General features: G+C 37.2%; 1 protein-coding gene across 3 annotated transcripts in view; it reads left to right on the top strand.

Moving 5' to 3' along the window:
• The window catches only part of DIAPH2 (diaphanous related formin 2), a 230,455-nt gene that overhangs the window by 56,802 nt on the left and 158,513 nt on the right, over window positions 1-15,140 (top strand). The gene's annotated exons all lie outside the window — the stretch shown is intronic.

Genomic DNA, 15,140 nt, shown 5'->3' with positions numbered 1-15,140 from the left:
AAGTTGTCAGCATCTCGATCTTCACCACAAGTTGTATGATCTTACAGTGGAGACTTTCCTCATTTCAAGTCGCTTGGGATTGTTCTAGCTTGCTGCTAAAGACTATTTAAAAGATACTGACAACTTTTTTTCTGCTGGTAGATCATTGACTAGCATCTTCTGTTTGCATTGGTTAATTGGGGTAGTTTATCAAGACTTTCTTCAGCTCTCGTAGAATTTCTGTACCTTATTCTTCCCTGCCTTAAAGTGCTTGGATGACTACATTCTAATTAAGGTGAATTATTAAAACTTGAGCTGCAGTAGTCTTTTGATTGCCTCCTACTTTCTGCAGATGCATGTCGTTTGAGGTCTAAATGTCAGCTTTCTTGGAGTAGGGAATTAAAGGCCAGAATGTAGGTGGGCTGCTATTCCCACCCACTTTAGCTTTTATTTTCCCTTGCTTTCTGCATCTACTAGAACACCTTATTAGACCTTAAATTTATATTTTCCATTGTTAAGAAAACATGCCAGTAAATTTGAGCAACTTACCTACTTCAGTATTTGAAATTGTTCTTCTTCCCAAAGAAGTTCTACAGTACAGCAATATGAAAGACCTGTCTGTATTTAATTTCTTCATATGTGTTGAACAAATTAGATCATTTAAACCGGGAAGATGCAATGTCCTTAATATACTTATATCAGGCTTTAATTAAAAAAAACTCTTTTGATTTGAAGACATTTTGTCGATCCTTTTAATGTGTTAATTCTGCAATATCCATGTGCAAGTAAATAGTGTAGTCTTACATTATGTTCCCATGTGGAATACCCATGTGCAGTCTTCAGTGAGTTTCCTTTGAGGCTCTCTTGCTGCTACTGGTTGAGCCATTGCATGTTCACAATAGTTTGTGTCTTTTGAACCTTATTGAAGCTTCTAATTTCAATTCTGGAAGGTACCTTTATGCAAGAAGGGAACGTAGAACTATGGAATCAGCAAAATATACCAAATCAGGAAGGGCATTTTAAAGCTATGTCTCTTATGTTCTACATCTGATTTTTGATCTCCTGAAGAAAATAGTGTGTACATTTTTTCTTCTGTGAAACCACCTGTTCTTAAAGGATAGTGTGTTATTTTGCAGGTTTTTTTAAAATGTCTATTTGCACATCTGCCAGATATTGAGGAGAGGGAGGGAGAAAGTAAGATGTGCTGGTTTCAGTGTAAATCAGTAGATACTGTTGATTAAGTTGACTTTTTATTCCTTCCCCTTGCCCCCCTAGTTAACAGGTATGTTTGTCTTTCATGAATTTTATTATTTTCAACCTCTTCTGTGACCAGTCAGTCTGCTGAAGCAGATAATGTTTTTTGTGTGATCAGAATGAATGTTTTGGCTTCAGACATTTTCAGTGAAATAATTTGATTTGCATGCATTAAATGCAGTTTTAAAGTTTTTATTCTGCTATCAGTGATGTGATATTTCAAGGTTGATTCTACCTCTGTGCAGTGTTCCTCTGCCAATATTACAAAGCCTATATTCACTACTGTGCTTGACTGACAAATGACAATGTGAAACACACATCATTCTTCATCAGCCCTTGCCTTTTGCTTGATGTAATGAAACACTTTTAGTGGGGAAAAAAAGTTTTGTTTATATTACTTTTCATCGATTTCTTAGTAAAAAGATAAGTACCAGCCAAAGAATGAGGTTGGTGCACCATTATACTTCAAGGAAAACTGTTTGCTTTTATTTGCATTTGGTACTAATAAATAAAAGGAAAAGGGATTAGTACTTTTAAAATATGGATCTGAATTTGATATGCTAAGAAGCTCCGATCAAATTTGTCAGAGAACTTAAACTTCTACAAGCTTTTAAATGGAGTCAGTTTTGTCCTAAGTTCCTGTAACAGAGCTGTATTTGTAGGTGTGAGGCAGCAAGCTTCAGTTTAATACAGAAATCTCTAGTATTAAGCACAGATGTGTTGCAGTAGCTCAACTATATGCATTGCTTTGGTAAAATAAAGAGAAAACTGCAAACTCATAATGTGTCTGTTTCTGGATTGCTAACTGCAGGTGGCTCCCTTGGTCTTCTGATTAATTCAGCATGGGTATGTTTGTTTCCTTCCTTTCCCTCCTCGCCCTCTCCTTTTCAGAAGTGTATGAATCCAAAGCAAAGGAAGATACTGCTTTGCGCCATAGGGGGACGAAATGTTTCTTTGTCTTACAGGAATTTCACTTAATTAGATTGCAGGCTTAGGTAATCAGTCTTCATATCTCAGTTTCACACAGAAGTGAAGTAGGCTGGTTTGTTTTCATCTTTCAATGTATTTGAAATTGTTGCTCTTTTTCAACAAAATAAATCCAAGTACCATATAGAAGAAAGAGTGAGTTATTAGTTTGCCATTTTTCATCTTTTCCTTTCCTTCTCAACTGGATTTATACAGTAGGTAAATTGTCAAACTCAGGGATGGACAAAGCTTTGCATTATTTAAATAAACTGATGCCAGAAATTATTACGACATAAATTTATATGTGTAGGTGTCTATACTTGTATTTTTGTATTTTATGTATGCTTTTTTTTGGTTCTTAAATGATCTGAGAATTATTTAAACAACGATCACAGTAAATGCTTGAGTAAGGCGGGGGGGGGAAACCAATTTGTACATAATTAGCAATACAATAAGGGCATTTCTGCCCAGAAGTGTCAGGGGCAATTTGCAGCAGATAACTATATGTCTTGCTGTGTTTAAAGTATCAAGAGAAAAAAGAAGGGGGGGGGCGGAGAGGCACATGGGTTCTTTATATTCAATTTTGCGTCAGGTACTAAGGCTCAACTGCAGAAGCTGACTCCTTAACAGTTATACTTTATAAATAGACTTCCAATAGTTACACAGGGAAGCAGGGTTTCCAAACTGACCCTAGGAATGACGCGGGTAGTTTGGCTGCAGCTGGGCTATTGTTCAGGAGAATCACAAATGAGGCCTCCCAAGAATTACTTGTGTGTATGTTCCTGTGTAAAGTTTTTTCGTAGGAGGAAGCCAGCGTGCGAATGGTAGCTGTTCGATAGCACCTGCTCCTGGTGGAGGGAGCGTGTATCTTTTATTTCAAGAGCATCGGTACCCATTTCATTCATCGTAGTACAAAAGGACTGAAATGAGAATAGCATTCTGAAGGGGCCAGAACAAACAAAGCTTCCAATTAGGAGGCAATGTTTGTAAATTGTAGTTCTTCATATTTTATTTCAAATAGCATTTTAGCACACTTACGTTTCAATAAGTTAAATGATTCCTTTTCTGTGTGGAAGGTAATTTGTAACCATGAGTCACAAATAATATATATTTTATATTGAAAAACCATACAAAGTAAAATAGATGTACTGTTGCTATGACCTACTAGCAATTATACTACTTATTTGCTAGAAGTAGATCAGAAGCTGAATATTCACCCCCTAATTTGGATTTAAAAACCACTGCAACAAAAGAAGCCTTTTACTCGCTTTAAGAGTACCTGACAGTTCTGTATTGATCATATTTAACACTAATGCTGTATGATAAAACAGTGTTGTATGATGAAAGGCCTTATTGTAAATATTACTGAGAACAAAGGAAGGCTTTCTTTTCGTAAATTACTTCAATGCTAATATTTTGACCACAAGTTTTGTCTGCGGTGGACTAGTGTGAGGGAACACTGATGCTTTGTGAAGACTTCCTTTTGAAACATACAGGAAGTTTGAAGTTATTATTTTTTTTTTTCAGTTTGGTACTGTAGAGTTGTTTTCATCCAGTGACAGTGAAGGAAGAATATCCCAGATTTAAAAAAATAAAAAATAAAAAAAATCTATATAGACTATAGAAGAAGACTATATAGACTATAGACCTCAGAAGTTAGGATCAATCTCAGTTGTTTTATTTTTGGTTTGTGTGTTGTCTTGTTTTCCTTTAAAATCTTACATAAATAACGCTTTCAGAATGGTCACAGATGGAAGAGATGCAGGAATTTTACTAGAGATCTCTGTCTGTAGTACACTTTAATTATGTCTCTTTTAGGACTCTAGTTTTAAAAGCTTTGTGGTATATTCATAAGGGACAAAATTAATGAGGGACAGGTCAGGTAGATACAATTTTCCTAAGTCTCCTATTTGTTATTCCTGGAGCTTGCTTTCTTTACAGATGCAATAGTTGGTGTTTTTTCAGAGCGTTGGTGTTGTATCGGAAGGGTTTGGATTGGGTAATTTGGATATTATCTTGGTTAGCATTACATAAAGATTTGTAATAATTGCAGCTTTAGAAAAGCAAATAGAAGTAGGCTGTATGTGAATTAAATTATATTCAGATTAAGAGACAGATGGGAAATAGTTTGAGATCTGGGATATTTGAAAGGTGCTAGCTTTATTCACTGATTGCTTTGAGGTATATTGTAATGTATTCCGCACAATTCCTACGGAAATCGAGTTCATTTTCAAAATCAACATTATATTTATTCTGAATCCAGGTCAGATGCTCTAATGTGGAAATGATTGCTTCAGTTAATTAGCACTGCTTAACCCTTTTGAAGTGTTACTGGGACAGGTTAGTCTTCCCCACTGGAGACTTGAGGAGCAAGGGCACAGAAAGAAGAAACCCTGCTAGTTATTACTGCTACAGATAGACACTGATCATCTGCCTGTTTTAGTACTAAGCGTGAAACTGAGGTTCTAGACAATGTCCCATGTGGGTATATGCTTGCTGTAAGACTGTCATTTGGTTAAGAAATCTGTAGAAATGAAAATATTTCTGAAGAATATTAATGAAATTGTGCTACTTAGCTTCAGCAATAGAATTTAAGAAAGGTTATTTTCTTTTTTCTCAATTATGATGGTTTTACTGTCACAGTCTTTCTGCTTAAATAAAGCATGATAGTTTTACTTCTTGAGTAATTTTAGTTAATTGTTGGTATACCTTCAGTAAACTTTGGGAGCTGCTGGATAATTCAAAAACTCTAATAAATTAATGAGCTGCTTCTGTATTATTTCATTCATAAAAATCTGATTTTAGAAATACTGATAACTGATATTCAGAAAGTGGTTGGTATTGGGGTTGTGGTGAACTTGTAGTGTTTTCTATTAAAGGCTTGGAAGGAGAAAAATTGGAGTGAGAAAAGCCATGTATTGTCTTAAAAGGTCTCTATGTGCGTTAACAGTGTTGTGACTGAACTGTCTTGGTTATAATGTTGTAAATTTTAGGTGGTGACTTACAGGATTCAAGCCCTAGTTTGTTAGACCTGAGTTCTCAGAATTTTAAAAATGAAAATCTTGAAGGGGAAAGGTGGAAGAGTCAGTTCTGACTGTAAAGAAAAGTCAAGAGGAGGCAAACTCTCGAAGGCGTTTGGTATCTCAGAGGTCCCCATTAGAAAAGAGGAAGGATCTTGTTTTGCACTGAGCAGTGTGTGTTACTCACAGATGTATATTCACCAGGACTGGAACTCCAGCCTGCTGGGTGATAACTTTGTTAGTAGTTAGTACATTCTGTCCCTACTTTGTTTTTTTTTTTTTTGAAGGGAAATAGAGCTTTTGTTTGTAGCAGCTTTATAAAATACAGCAGAGGAAGAAAGCCAGTTTTGTATTCTGAAATGTCTTATTTCGGTCGCAGTGATACAGTGCTCAAATAAACTATAGCACATTTAACGAGCACTTGAGGACAGAGACACATGTACTAGGCACACCAGGGAAAGGGATTGTGTACAAAGACTAATTAGCATGAAATATGAATACATTCATGAAGTAGTCTTGATCTATAATGCTCTTACAGAGAGTATTTTTCCTATGAATTCAACGGAAAAGAAATTCAGAAGTTGAACTGAAAAGAGAATCTGTGTTGAACTGAGAAAAGAAGTGGGGTTTGTTTGTTTTTAAGCGAATAAAAATCTGTATTCTTGGAATAAAACACATTCTGTATGAATAGGTAAAAAGATTAAACTGAAAAGAATGCTTTCTCTAATGTCAAAACAGGAAAAATAACCCTCAAAAGATATTCTCCTCAAGTATCGTTTTGCAGCTTCATTTTTTGCAAGGAAATTTAAGGTAGATACTAGAAAAATCTATTTAATTTGAAGCTGGTTACTCAGAACATGATTAAACAGCCCATTCCATGGATTTTGCAGTAACTTTTAGTTAAATGAACTGTTAAGGTTATCTGTTGTGGAAATTTTCCTAAAGTGTGACTTGTCTTTCATGTGTAACAACTTACATCTATATACATATGTAAAATACACTGATAATGAGTTGGAGGCCAATCCCTTGTCACTTCTAGGTCTGTGTTCTATAATTCTATGCAGGATGGTTTTAAAACAATGTCTTTTGTCCTCTGGTGTGTTATTTGTAGCTGTAGCTATGTTTTTCTGGAAACTTTCTCAATATTGGTAAAGGAAGCTCCATATCTAGTTACTATGAGAAGGCTGGCAGGTCCCAGGGAGCTACATGCCGGTCAGCCTCACCTCCATCCCTGGAAAGATGATGGAACATCTCGTTCTGGATGTCATCTCAAGGCATGTGGAGGAAAAGAAAGCTATCAGAAGTACTCAACATGGATTCACCAGGGGGAAATCATGTCTGACTAATCTGATAGCCTTCTACGATGACACGACTGGATGGATAGATGAGGGAAAGGCAGTGGATGTTGTCTACCTTGACTTCAGCAAGGCGTTAGACATGGTCTCCCACAGCATGCTCATAGGGAAGCTTAGGAAGTGTGGGTTAGATGAATGGACAGTGGGGTGGACTGAAAACTGGTTGAAAGAGCTCAGAGGGTGGTGATTAGGGGTCTAGGAGTCTAGTTGGAGGTCAGTGACAAGTGGTGTTCCCCAGGGGTCAGTACTGGGCCCAGCCCTGCTCAATATGTTCATCAATGACCTGGATGAGGGCACAGAGTGCACCCTCAGCACGTTTGCCAATGACACAAAGCTGGGGGGGGGGGCAGGGGTGGCTGACACACCAGAAGGCTGTGCCCCCATCCAGAGAGACCTGGACAGGCTGGAGAGTTGGGCGGAGGGAAACCTCATGAAGTTCAACAAGGGCAAGTGTAGGGTGCGGCACCTGGGGAGGAATAACCCCCTGCACCAGGACAGGTTGGGGGTGACCTGCTGGAAAGCAGCTCTGTGGAAAGAGACCTGGGAGTCCTGGGGGACAACAGGATGACCATGAGCCAGCAATGTGCCCTTGTGGCCAAGAAGGCCAATGGTATCCTGGGGGGCATCAAGAAGAGTAAAACTCTGGAGGAAAGGTTGGAAAACGGATCAGCTACTTACTAGGGAAGTTTGTGCTAACTATTAAATAGAATATGCACCTATACTTTAATATCCTGAAAGCTTCCAGCAGAGTTCCAGGAATAACTGTGTATTTGTTTAAATAAATACAACCCCACCGTAAACAAAGATGTAGTTATAAGCAAAATTTATGGCCTTGCTTGTAAAATAATTCTTTTAAGTCCATATTAAAGATACGTTCTCTCCATCTTTCAGCAGAACAATAGCTAGTACATACTATGTTACTTTCTAAATGTACTTTCTCTCAACTTTCTCTACATGAAATACAGTGTGTGGGTTTTTTCTGTAAAAGTGTAAACTGACACAATGTGGTCTGATCTGTGGCCTACTTCCAGTTACATGTCGTGCTGACCTGCGATGATGTTGTAGTTACAAAAAATACTCCCCTCCCCATGTCCGTTTGATGTGCAAAATTGATTTTTCTTCCTTTTTTGCTGACACCTCAAAAAAATATTCCTCATCTTTTGAGATTGCAGCTTTTATTTGATTGATAGCTGTTTTAACTGTCGTGCTCTTAGGAGTTGCTTTGAACAGAAGTCTACCATTGCAAGAATTTCTGCCATCTATACAAGGAGTAGGGATAGATCTGTTACCTAGAAGAACACAGGTTCTTTGGAGAAATATACATTAAAAAGCTATCTAAAGGATTAAAAGTTAACAGCCATGCTATTAAGTTTCTAAATTCATTGAGAAATTGAAGATACTAGGTACATAGGCATTAACACAGATAAAAAGCCGATAATTTTGTTGAGCTGTTGAATTAGTTGTTAATGATCTCTAACGGATGTAAAGTTGAAATTACAGCTTTTTTTTGTATTCTGTAAGTGTTATGTGTCTTGTGCAGTTGTGGGAACTGAAATTTCTCTGAAACTTCATTCTTTCAGATACCTTTTTCTGTTCCGTAAGGTAGAGAATATTATTATTTTAGAATACTATTATGGAATAATCTCCCAACGTGAAGAGGCAAGCGATTAAGAAATTTATGGCCTAAAGGCTTTCTAAAAGCAAAAAGTCCATATGGTAAACTGGCTGATTTTTATAAGTCAATGTGAAACTACCAGTAAACTGTGTATTCTGGATGGTAGTATGCATGGAACAAGTTTTTTGAGGTTTTCCTTTTCACATTTTTTGTTCTTGCATTTAAGAGATTTGGGTCATTGGCATGGAGATGCTGCCTTCTCAATGGATCATTTTAGCCAAATTTTGCTTATGTTGGTAACATAAAGGTAAGCAGAGCATAGATTATATCTGCTAAATTTAGAATATACTGTGAATTCTGTATGCATATATGCTTAAAATGTGCTGAGGTGAATAGTGAGACTTGACTATTTTGGTAAAGGTGAGAGACCGGTAGCTGTGTGTTTCAGGACTATTTTTAGTCTGCTGCAACGCAAGTGGCTTAATTTAGTACTCTGGTAGGTCCCCTAAGACTAATCCTGTGATGTGGAAGCAATTTGTCTTTTACCTCTTGAAGGCAGATAATCATTGCATGTGTCTTCAGTGAGCACCTGGGTGTTTTCAACACTCTTTGAGATACTTGGACCCCAAGAAAGCTTTTTCAAGGTAGATCTGTTAGAAGGTATTTTGTCTTCAGTAAGTGACTGAGAGTTGATGCTTAGGCAGAAGAACAAATATGTGTTAATTAATATATATATTAAATGTCTGTCTCCTTACGTGCATAGGCAGAAAAAACCAAATAGTGATACTTTCCAGCTGCCAACAGTTGATGTTTTTTTCTAAGTCAGAGGTCATGTCTTTATACATGGTAAAGTCTTCATGGTGTTTTGTCTTCAGTGAACTCAGGATCTTTTAGCATTCATAACCTGTGGCACATCTTCTCTGTATTTCAAACAAATATGTAGTTTTCCAGTGTTTATATCCCGCTGCTTGCTAGTCTTCCTTTTTCTGTCATTGCAAGTGTCGTTAATAACTGATTTGTATTTACTTTCTCTGTGTTTTCAAAGACCGCAGAGGGGAAGACTAAAATTGCACGACACAGAAAAGACAAACAGTAATACATCATGGAATGAGGGCCGTTATCTAACAAGTATCAGTTGATCTACCCCAGTTATTGGGGCAGGGGGGACGGACCTCATGGTTTTGGTTGTCTAAGTGTGGAAATATCACATGTCTCAATTAGTGTTTGTTTTTCAGAGAGCTCCAATAGTATGCCAGGAAAGTTCCACTGTCACAGTGTATTGAAACTCTATTGGGATGACCTTAGTCAGAATGATGATTAGTCAGAATGATTGTAATGTAGAGAGATGCAATGTGTCTTCCCTGTGACATCGTGTGGTGTGGCAGTTCCTGCTCCGAACAGGTCACTGTCCTCTAACGTGTCTAGTCAAACCTGTAAGGAATTCAAACGGAAAGGTTGCAGTGGCCTCTATTCCTGTCACTGACATGTAACAAAAATACTCGTGCCTGCGTATGATTACGTTGAAAGGTAGACTTGTTATAGATTACATACAACTAATTAGATTTATTTGATACCATCCACCACAAGGCTGCCATTTCAAACATTTGTTTATGGAAGACTAATTTCTCAACGTTTTATATATAAGGATGAAAGTTGCTACTTGTATTTATCAACTATGAAAACTGTGATTACCAGTCGGCTTCACAGGGCACTGCTGGCTGGCTATAGAAATCAATGGAATCTATTATGACAGATAATTTCCCAATTACTTTTAATATGATCCTTTTCCCTTTGAAGTTATGCTTTGGACCTGACGCCTATGAAGGCATCCCTTTGCGTTCTCCTGGCTTAATAAAACAATAAATACCAGCTAATTACCAATTAATTTTTTTTTTAAACTCTGAATTAGTAGGAGAATAGAATTCTTTTTACTAAACATTAAATCAAATTTCTTGAGTACTAAGTCAATGGAAATGTAACATAGTGTATTTTACTGTGTAGGTCAGAGTGTATAACCAGGACGTACACCACTACACTTAAAAAAACCTACAGTAGATCTAGAAGATGGTAAACAAATTGAGGGTTTGGGCATTTAGATATGTACAGTTGGAAGAATTTTTCACATTAAAACCTTGATGGTAGGGAAATACTTCAAAAAGGGAAAGGATACTGGAATGTGCATTCAGAAATGTGTATTTTACTCAGTGTTTAAATATTTAGTCAGGAGTTTTGTATGTCAAATATCACAGTGAAAGTAAATCAGTTTAGCACTTCATTTTCACTAAAATTTTAGTCTGTTCCATTAAACAACAATATCTATTTAACTTGACTGTATAAAGGGATTTTTGGATCTTGGGATCTTTTTTTTTTAGCTTCAGTATTTCTAAAATTCCTTTGGAAAATGTGATTCCCTTAAGTGTCTTTATTGTGAAAGATGTGCCTTTTACAAGCCTAATCAAGGGAACAATAGCTGAACTATTCATTTAAAAGACTCTTGTTTACTAGACTTCTCATAGTAATAACAGAAAATGAGTTTATTAAAATCTTGATAAAATATGGTAGCGTTTTTTGACATTTTCTTTTGCTTCGATTTTTTTTTTTTCCTGTCTGAGTCTTGGTGCTTTTGCTTTTGAAAGTTGTACAGATAACAGGTGTACCAGTTAGCTACAATTATTTCCGGATTCTATCATATCTAGCAGTTCTGAGGTGATGATGACCTGGTATCAGAGGAAAAAAAGTATAACTGGGACAGGCGACTGTCTAAATTAGAAATACTATTATAGGCAGCATTTTATTTTTATAGGCAAATGTCTTCTCTGACCCACATACAAACTTACTATATTGCTTCTAAAATGCATTGACTGATCTCTTTAGTCATGAGTCAGGCACTAATGTATAGGCAGCAAAGACGTGTAATGTCTCAGTGCCCAGCGAAACCCACCAAGGATGAGCATCTATTCGGGGCAAAACCCAGCATATTCCAGTTAAGCGTCGCAGATGTTGAAGCAGTGGCAGAGGGAGGAACGGGGTGGACAGTCCTGAGGCTTATCTTCTCGATAAACATTCACGGAGGGAATGGGAGAGAAGAGTTCATGGAAAAAGCTACTAGCTTTATTCCAGCTTCTTGCAGCACACCGTACAACGCAGTCAAGTAGGCCCATTGAGGATATTTTCAGTTTAATCGTTGTTTGCTTGCTGTTTGATTTCTAGTGTTCAGAAGGAGCATTCACATGTATTTCTGTGACCATTTCTATGTGATGAATTGTTAATATTTGCTTATTACTGTCTTTCAGCAAAACAACATCTTTTGCATTGGTCATTAGCAGGGTAAATAGAAGGGGGCAAAATCAGTTGTGGAGTGCTTTTTCTTTTTCTTTTTCTTTGTCTTTTTTTTAAGTATTTGTGGCCCAGACATCTACTTGATTTCGAGCTGTTGATAGAAAACTGAAAGCAACTGCACTATGGAGTGGTTAACTAAGTAGACTTTAACCGTACAGCTTTACTGCACAAATTCCTGATGCAGATTTTCAAATTGGCCTTGAATTGGACTAGTTACAACCATTTTAGGGCAATTTTAATAGAACAAGAAATTTTTCATATGATCCTTAAATGTGGTGGTCAAATATAATAACAATCAATTGCTTGTATAAGACAGTAAGAACAATAAGATAATAAGAACAAATAACAGGAATATAGATCCCCTGCTATTTCTTGGCAAAACTCATTTGTAAAACTAAGTAATGATTACTTTTTTTTTTCTTCCAAAGAGCATAATCTGTTGGGTTGATGTCACTTCCTTCAGCTTGATTACATTAATTAGGCAAAAAACACATGAGATTGCAAGAGGTTCCATGTTTTTTTCCCTTGTCAGTTTTGTTTTTTTTTTTTTTTATCTTGAGATTTCAAACCTAAGATCTGCTTTCAGATCAATTGCTTGCTTTCTTTGTAATAAAATTGTTTTCTTTGTGATTTTTTTTTTTAATGCTGTACCAGGTATTTAGCTCTTCTGATTGCAGAAAGGACAGAGTGACAGCAGGAGTGCTTAATTAATTTTACTTGAGGAATTGATAACTGAGTGATTTTAGGTGAACTGTGAAATGCCAGGTGGCATTGGGAATAATCATGAGATCACACAGCTGCTGACTTAATTGACAAGAGGCTGTGGCTAGCATCTCCTAATGATCTTGTGTTTATCTCGAGATATTTGGGGAAACAGTATGATATTTGTCAAAGTTTAAGACCAAATGACATTGTGGAGACTAAAAATGATTTTTGGGTACCAAAGCACTTTAATCTCAATTTGCGTGGTTCACAAATTGCATGACATCCATGTTCTGCAGGGGATGATGTGGTTCAGGAGAGCAGTTGTGGCTTCAGCTGTGTGATGCATAGTCCAGTTGTAGGACTGTGGCATCTCCCAGAGTCTCTCCCTGGCATCTATGGAATATTCTCTGGTTCCATTGGTTGTAGGATTGGATAGAGAATACCTCCTTGGTCCCTGGTCTGTTTAGTCTGCTCCACTGTTTTATGACTTGTTGCCACTGGCAGGGCTCTGCTTGTTCAGGATGCCTCTGGTCCCATTTTCACTCCTTGATGATCAACAGGTTCTCTGCATCGTTTGGCTGGCTGTTTCCTTGAGCACGTGAAACTTGCCAGAGTTCATTCTGCTGTCTGGAAGAAGAGCTTGGTCATATTTCTTCTACTTTACTGAAACAAGTGCCTGGTGGAAGATGACAGGCTTATGCTAACAGTGATGCGAACTAGGCTGAACTTGACGCGCTGTTTCATTGGAGTGTGGAAAGGGTGCACAAAACCAGAAAGGCTTAATGTTGGTGTATCGGTGAGGGAAGAGAACAAGTGCCAGTTTGAGACTACGTTATGTTTTACTTTCCTCCCTCTTCCCTTTTCTTTGACTTTTATTTCCATTCTTAGGTATCTCTAGAAGTAAAGCAGAAACAGAAAACGATCAGTAGCTTCCCAGTACCATCAGTTTAGCCAGGCTTAAAGTTTTTTTTATGTTGCAGTAGTATTTACTTAATTTTTGTGCTACGAAATATCTTCTGCTCTTTCAGTGACATTCCTAGCTCCTTATTTCATTTTTCTACCAAGTCATATCACATGGGTTAGTGTTTTTGTAAGTAAAGTTCTCAGTGTAATTAATAGTTTCAGCTGTTTGAGCATACTCCTGTATGTATAGTTTACATCCCTTACTCCCCTTTCAGGTAAAGGGAATAATAAAGCAATTAACTTACTTTTGCTGCCAAATACTAGTAAATGCAATTGGTCAGCCACTTGCCAGATGGAAATAAGATGAAAGTACTCATTCATTTCCTGTGGTAATATAAGGGCATTTGTTCACTCTGGGTAAAGACTTGATAGAAATTGGAGATTAAAGGTCAGGTTCAAATAGGCTAAAGGTCGTCTAAATCTCTGCTTTCTCCACACTGTAATTCAATGTACTCCTTTTTGTCTCCCTTTAATTTTCATCTTCATCATGCTCATGACTGATAGTTTTTACTGTTACTTCTTTATTAAAATTATTCACTGCTTATTTAGGAAAAGAAAGGAGGAGGTTAATATGAACTGGACATTTCAGCTTAGAGTAAACTGCTTTAACAGCTCCAACAGCATAAAGGAAACTCGTATGTAATTCTAAAAATTCATCATGACAACTTTTAATGCCATTCAGTAGCTGAATTAATGAACAGGTGTAGAACGGGAATTTTAAAGATCCATGTATGCTTACTTTTTTGGCTACAGAAGTACAAAAGTACTGGTGGTAGGATTTTTTTCTTAATTATGTCTCTGAAGTATTCCACTGTGTTTGTGTATGTTCTTTGCCGTGATTATCAATAGTCTTGTTTAATGTATCTTGAACTTGGATAACATTTTGTTTAGCGTTGCCATTTTTTCTTTAAACCCTACACGGGTTTCAAGCAGTGCACTTTCTGGGGGATTAAATGAGTTCCCAGCTGAAGGTATCACTGAAGGTACATGCTGGAGCCGCACGTGCGTTGCATTAATAGGAGATGAACAGAAAACAATCCCTTGCAGCATGTTGCATCAGCTTTTTTCCTCCAGCGCTGATAAACAAATACGTTGTTACTAACAAAATAGAACTCTAATCTAAATTAAAAAAGGAAAAAAAAACCAAGGGAGGTTATGTAATGTTGATGTTTAGATCTGTACTTTCTGGTCTTCAAAGAGACATCTGCCTGTGCTAAACCTACCTTTTCTTTCTCCTTTTGCTTTATCATATTGGCTCTCTTCGCCATTCCCTCTCTTGTCTGCTCGAGGTGGATGGTAAAGAAAAGTGTAAACTCAACCAAATCATTCTATGGGTGTAACCGGTGTAAGATAATTATGTGTTAGTGGGTATTTTGTCATTTCGGTGACTGTTAATTAGTTTTTTTTTTTTAAAAAAATGTTTGCTGCTTTCTTACTACTTCACAGCTGAATGGGGAAATAGTTTTAGACAACCAAGAGTATCATTTTATCATTTTCTCCGTTTCTTCAAAACAAAAAATCCACACATGTATGTGTGCCTGGTTATGTGTGTGTATGTATATATATGTGTGTGTGTGTGTTTATATTCCAGATAGGTCCAGACATTAATCTACATGAATTTGTGTGAAAAGGGATCAACTTTCAAGAAAAACAGAAATGTAGGGTAGGGATTTAAAAATGCTTTGTATCAGCACAACAGAAGTGCATTAGCATTGTCAGTTATCACGGATATGGTGATCTGAAATACGAGGGGACAACCTGACAGGCCCTCTTCAGTCTGAAATCTACTCTGCTGGTACACAGGCTTCTTTGACGTGGTGACAAAGTACTCGGGCTTCTGGACTCTCTTCCTGAGAACTTGTGAGGGAGATATTAGTCACTTCTGCAGAGCGTGACTTGCCAGAGTACCTGGACAGGCTGAGCCACTTACTGGAGGATGCTGCC

Source organism: Chroicocephalus ridibundus, chromosome 9 (assembly GCF_963924245.1).
Source record: "Chroicocephalus ridibundus chromosome 9, bChrRid1.1, whole genome shotgun sequence".
Taxonomy (NCBI): domain Eukaryota; kingdom Metazoa; phylum Chordata; class Aves; order Charadriiformes; family Laridae; genus Chroicocephalus; species Chroicocephalus ridibundus.
Note: the sequence above shows the minus strand (reverse complement) of the source record. Positions and strands in the feature narration are given on the sequence as shown.